The sequence below is a fragment of the Ursus maritimus genome, unplaced genomic scaffold (genome assembly GCF_017311325.1).
Source record: "Ursus maritimus isolate PB19 unplaced genomic scaffold, ASM1731132v1 scaffold_19, whole genome shotgun sequence".
Taxonomy (NCBI): Eukaryota; Metazoa; Chordata; class Mammalia; order Carnivora; family Ursidae; genus Ursus; species Ursus maritimus.
This window is the reverse complement of record NW_024424341.1, coordinates 53787058-53793625: the sequence shown is the minus strand read 5'-3', so window position 1 is coordinate 53793625 and position 6568 is coordinate 53787058. Positions and strand designations below refer to the sequence as shown.

The window sequence follows — 6568 nt, the reverse complement described above, 5'->3', positions numbered from 1 at the left end:
CTGGGATAAGAGCATCTGGAGTTTGCATTGAGAAACCAGCCTTCTCACAGTTCCAGGGAGAGGAGGCCCAGGCCTGGCCAATTAGAGCACTTCATCTTCCAACCACAGTGATTGGGGGAGGGTTGGGCACGCGACCCAAGCCTAGCCAATAAGAGCATTTCAACCCGGTGCCTCAGTGATAGCTGCACACACCAGCCAACACAGGCCCAGGAAAAGCAAACAGAAGACTTCTATTGGAACTCTGGGGAATAAAGCATTTTCTTTCTGTCTGGCTCACAAAGCCGAGGGAACTTAGTGTGGAGCAGCTGGGGGCCCTCTTTCTACCATGAGTAGAAAAGCTGCCTAGAATGAGGCTAACACGTAAGAAAGCAAGCCAGTAGATGGACAGATTTCTGATGACATCACTTAAACACCTAGATCCAGCTGTGCCTGAAGCCAGTTTTGTGTCATCTGAGTCTATATATTCCCATTGATCTTCCCGGAAGTTTGACTTGCGATTCAGTTACTTGCTTCCCAAAGAACTCTGATGGAAACGGAAGGTGAAAAACAGAGTTTTCTGCGAGCACGTGATTCAGGATCTAGTGGAGACTGAGGCTGGATAAGGGATGCCTTGGGGGAGGGGGAGGATTCAGCAGGTCTGTGTTCCCCAAACCTCAGCCTTCCTCATACCACATCGTAATTCCTTCTATGTGCGCACTCCACCTGCACTTTTTTTTTTTTAAAGATTTTATTTATTTATTCGACAGAGATAGAGACAACCAGCGAGAGAGGGAACACAAGCAGGGGGAGTGGGAGAGGAAGAAGCAGGCTCATAGCGGAAGAGCCTGATGTGGGGCTCGATCCCAGATCGCCGGGATCACGCCCTGAGCCGAAGGCAGACGCTTAACCGCTATGCCACCCAGGCGCCCCTCCACCTGCACTTTTATTTATTTACTCAATATTTTGCTTAAAAATGACTCATCTAAAAGAAGTTCTACTCAGTTTTTAAACAATAACACCCATAAAATACATCCTAATAGGCTACTTGCATCAATGCAGATGATAGCAAAAATGTAACGATGAAAATGGAATGTATCTGTCCACATAACTGCAAACAATTGTGGTGCGTCATCAAAAGAACATGCGCCCTAATCCGTTGCACCACAATGTGAAGACACTTGCTGCTGAACTGCACCTTAAAAATGGTTCAGTGGGAGGGCGCCTGGGTGGCTCTGTCGTTAAGCGTCTGCCTTAGGCTCAGGGCGTGATCCCAGGGTCCTGGGATCGAGGCCCACATCGGGCTCCCTGCTCCGCTGGGAGCCTGCTTCTTCCTCTCCCACTCCCCCTGCCTGTGTTCTGTCTCTCACTGGCTGTCTATCTCTGTGTCAAATAAATAAATAAATAAATCTTTAAAAAAATGGTTAAGATGGTAAATTTTGTGTCATGAGCTTTTTAAAAAAAAAGCCATTAAAATTTTCAAAAATTATTTAAAGAAAGAGAGAGAGAGAGGGAGAAAGAGAAGACGACAAGGAGCAATCAGTACGTAGCTTGCCTTTATGGCCCGATCAAGGTAGGATGGAGTTGAAATCAACCCTTGCTGATACTCCAAGAAATAGCTAAGTTACATTTGCAGAAATCATAACAAACCATCATCAAGTCCATAGATAACTTGGGGAAAGGATTAACTACGTAGGAAAACAGAATGCAAATGGCAGATATAACATCTAATGAGTCACTTCTCTTTCACTAGAGTCAGATAACTTAGCCAACGGAGCAAGTTTAACCTGGCTAGTGATGTTATGTGGATATTATGTAGGCCCTGAAATGATATAAGAAGAACACTTCAAGAAGAAGAAGAAGAAGAAGAAGAAGAAGAAGAAGAAGAAGAAGAGGAGGAGGAGGAGGAGGAGGAGGAGGAGGAGGAGGAGGAGGAGGAAGGGGAAGAAGAAGGGGAAGAAGAGGAGGAGGAAAAGGAGGAGAAGAGGGGAAGCAGGATAAGGAGGAGGAGGAGGGGAGGGGTGGGAGAGGGAGGAGAGCTACTTCATCTCCATGATATCCCCCCCCCCAAACCCAGAATCGCAGTCTAAGTATGAGAAAAACTTAGCCAAGCCTAAATTGAGGGACATTCTACAAAATACCCTGTGTTCCTTAAAATGACCATGGCCATGAAAAAACAAGGTAGGACTGAGAAATTGTCACAAGGAGACTCAGGAGACATGAAAACTAAATGCAATGTGGGATCCTGGATTGGATCCTGGAACAGAAGGACATTAATGGAAAAATTCGTGAAATTCAAATAATGTCTAGAGTTAAAAAAAAAAAAAGAACATGAGTTCCACTTGGAGGACAGAGTCATGACAATTGCTAGCATTTACAAAAGAACATGAGTCCTGCTTGGAGGAGAGAGTCATGACAATGACAATGACAAACGCTAGCATTTACAGACAACTTGACTCTGAGTGGGGCGCAGCACTGTAGGGCAGGGGTTGCCATTCTCCTCTTACGGAGGAGGAGAATGAAGCACAGAGAGGGTAGCCAGCTTATGAGAGGCCACGCAGCTGGTACATGACTGGGCAAACCCAGGTGCTGGTTTCCAGAATCTGTGATCTTAAGCATTACACACACCAATCTTTTAGTCACATGGGGCTCCTAACATCCATAGTGTTAGATACTGTTTCCACTTCTTCACAGGAAGAAAAAGGGATACAATGAGTGTGGTTCGATACATTGTCGAAGGCCAAACGCTCCTAAGGCACACTTACTCCAAGCCAGCCTCACTTCCTGCTGTCCTGGGATGAGGCACAGGTCAGGTCCTGTTTTCTTGGCTCCTTTAGCCCTTGCAACATCATCATTCATGTCTCCTGGTACGCATGCGCAAGGGCTTGGTGTGTTGGAGGGGAGCAGTAAAGCATCATTTCACTAATAACAGGATAAGTAGCCAGTGCTGGGGGGCTCTGGACAAAGCTGAATTGTAAAAGGCAGCCGGAAGGCCAAAAGGACCCCCTGTCCCGCCAGGGGCTAGGTTTCGATAGGGTGAGGTCTTATCCCACATGTTTCATGTTTCCATGGAAAGACTGGTCAGGGGCAACCCCAGATCCTTCCAGGGGTTTGGAAATATCTGCTTTCGTTTTGGTTGTCACCCTGCCTGAGGACAGAACAGTACTGATGTTTACTGGGCTAAATGTCCTCACAATAATAGCGGGACTGTTCTCTGCGACATAGACTCGTCTCACCTAAAATGCCAATAGTGCCCCAGTTAGAAACCTGGAGTTGGAATAAGGATACAGCTTTTGTCCCACTTCCTTGTTATGAGATTGATGAATCCGGGAGAGGAAACAGCTTGTGTGGCTCAGAGATGCCCTCCCTCCGTTTTTGGATTTGCCTGTCTCTAGAAATAGTCCATTTTAGTCTGCCACTTCCTGCCATGTGATAAAGGGCCTACCACAAGTAAGATTATATGGAAGAGAAACTAGTGGGGCCCTCACCCCTGATCTATGAGCCCCCTCTTTCACAGTTAAAGAAATTCTCGCTGGGCACATGGTTGCCTGGAATAAATTTCCCAGCTTCCCTTGCAGCAAGCGTGGCCCGGAGGCCAGGTTCTGGTCCATGAGGTGTGAGCAGAAGTGCAGTTTTGGGGTCATGCCCTTAAAGGACTGGGCCCTTCCTTTCTTGTTTTCCCTTTCTTCGGGCTACGGTGGGGACACGGTGGTGTGGCATCCTGGACCATGAGGACAAGCACAGCACCACAGGGATGGCCAAGAACAGGATGGAAGAGCCCAGGCTCCTGACACCGTCACAGAGCAGAGCTGTACACCAGCTTGCACTGTTACAGCAGAGAGAAATACATTTACATGTATTTATATGTAATTAAAGCTATTCTTATTTTGAATCTGTTACACAGAGCCAAATTTATATCCTAAATTAAGCTGCTCAATTTAAGGGAGCAGAAAAAAGGGGGAGGTGATGGCAAACCCATTGGGCCCCACAGCTCCATCATGTTTCCTGATAATTCTTTATTGTTCAGGTAATAAAGCCAACATGTTGTCTTCTCTTTTTTACTTCTGCATCTCTCTCTCTATATATCGGTTCTGCCTTTAGGTCAGGATGAAGGGTGATATTCATTGAGCTCTTAAGTCTCCACCCAGTTGCTGGTAGAAAAGTCAGTACAAAGAAACCAGAGATTATCTGGAGATTTTTCCGCAAAGCAGGCCCTACTTATGCAAGGGAAAGACCAGATATGGGTTTCCCCCTGATTGTAGGAAGCCGAAGAGAAAATGTCCCAGGGGTTTTAGATTGTGGATTTGTTTGCTCAAGCCTTCTTTCTCCCGTGCCTTTCCGTGCTACAGAGGCCGGGAAGCTAAAGCCACACTTCCTCACTCCCCGTGAAGCCAGGGTTCTGCCAATGTGACGTATCTCATGAGATTTGGAAAAGGGAAGTGAAATGGGAGCCGCACTGATGATGCTTCTGCCACCGATTCTGACAAGCACCGCCAGTGACTGGCTTTGTGCATTTTGAGAGGCTCTTTTCTGTGTGAATCTAGACAACGTGGCGTGGTTCTGGAGCCAACAACGCCAGGAGTAGCAGCTTTTCAATTCCCCACTTTTCTATGATGGTGGCGGTAGCAGCTCCCCCAGTAGGTCAGTTCTGCAACTTCAGATCTTCAGCCTGGGCGGCCTGAGGGAATCGGCTTCCTTTTCCTTCCCATCAGAATGCACCCACCCAGCTAGCTCTCTTTCCCTAGGCTGGGTCTGTCCCCTTGAGCCTCTCAGAACTGGAAGCAATCCAGTTCCTAAGACAAATCAGATGCACAAGCATGTCGCAGCACCAGACCTACTCTCTCAACATTTAGAAAATACAGGTGCGCCAGCATTTCCCATGTGAAAGCAATTTTCTTGCGCTGCTGTTTCAGCCACAGCCCATAGATGAATAGGAGAAAAACACAAATTTAAGTGATGCGACACTATTTGTTTGAATAAGAAGGTCTGGCAGAATTATGATGTTCCTTTTAGCTCCACGAGGTTGGGAGGAGAGAGAAAAGACAATGAAAACTCCCAAGTCCTTGTACTTTTCAGGAAAAGGGAGTGTCGATGTACATATTATTAGCAAGGGCAACAGATTATTAGTTAAGACAAGCAATCCAGATTTTAGAGGTGTTACGGACTGAAGTTTGGTTCCTCCCCATTCATATGTTGAAGTCCTAAATTTCAATGTGACTGTATTGAAGACAGGACCTTTAAAGAGGTAATTAACTTTTTTTTCTAAAGACTTTATTTATTTAGAGAGAGCATATGCATGCACACACGAGTGGTGGGGAGGAGCAGAGGGAGAGGGAGAGAGAATCTCCAGCAGACTCCATGCTGAGCACAGGGCCCAGCATGAGGCTTGATCTCATGAACCTGAGATTACAACCTGAGCTGAAATCAAGAGTCAGATGCTTATTTGATTGAGCCAGCCAGGCTCAATTACCCAGAGGTAATTAACTTTAAATGAGGTCATAAGGGTGGAGGCCTAATCCAACAGGACTTCCATAAGAAGACTAAAAGACACCAGGGATATGTGCACACAGGGCAAAGGCCGTCTGAGGACACAGAAGGATGCCCATCTGTAGGCCAAAGACAGGCCTCAGAAGAAACAAACTCTGCCAGCACGGATCTTGAACTTTCCAACTCCAGAACCACGAGAAAAAGATTCCTGATGTTTAAGCCACTGGTCTACTCAGTAATATTTTGTTATGGCAGGTCTAGCAAACTAATGTAGGAGTTTGAAGGTGGCTGTCAGAGGATGCAGCAACATCAATCGTTGAAGTCTGGGTGTCTTATAAGACTTCTTTGTTAGGAATACATTTACAAGGACGGTCTCATGAGTCAGAGTCTGCTTTTCTGAAGCTGCAGAAGAGGACAGAACATATTCTCTTTCTTACCTTGCTGAGGTTTTTGTTACCAGCAGTTAGAACAGCCTGGAGTTCCAGTCAACATCTTGAGCACTATGAGTATAAAGAAGCAGCTGTAACATGGTAAAAACTTTCACAATGCACAGGAAATGCAAATTCTAGGATTATTGGGGAAAGTTTTCAATTGGCAGTAATCACGCCTCAGATAAACATCATTGGCTCTGACAGTGCCACTGTGCAAAGCTTATGAATAATAGGATTATTAACAGGTAAACACAAGGCATGCAACACTTTTCACCCACCAAGATAAAGAAACAAAGTAGGAGAGAAAAATAAAAACTTTGGTTTGAGTTGTTCCAGGCTGGCTTTGAACCTGGGCCATCTTTCAGACTTAATAACCAGTCACTTTATATCCCATTTGGAGGTTAATGGTGACATTTCGCTAGCCCGCATTTTGGAAAATATCTACATTTGGATAATTGCCTTGCCTCTCAGAGTTACATTTGAAAAACTCTTGTGTTCTTGCAAAGCTGAGGAGTCTACAATGGTGAGGACTCCAGTCTTCAAGTCTACTGCGGGGTGGGGGGTGGGGTTGGGCTTCTTCCCCTTAATATCCATCTGGTATTTTAAAACATTTTAATGGACATTCTAGCTCTCCACCTGTGTCCCTTCTCCTCACTCCATCCCACGCTTAACTG

General features: G+C 45.8%; 1 non-coding gene across 1 annotated transcript; it reads right to left on the bottom strand.

Annotated features, from left to right (window-relative positions):
- Positions 1–5981: 5981 nt before the first annotated feature.
- LOC121103559 lies at positions 5982–6115 on the bottom strand. Its single transcript, XR_005835811.1, has one exon. It is a non-coding gene; the product is annotated as a U4 spliceosomal RNA (small nuclear RNA).
- Positions 6116–6568: the final 453 nt, after the last annotated feature.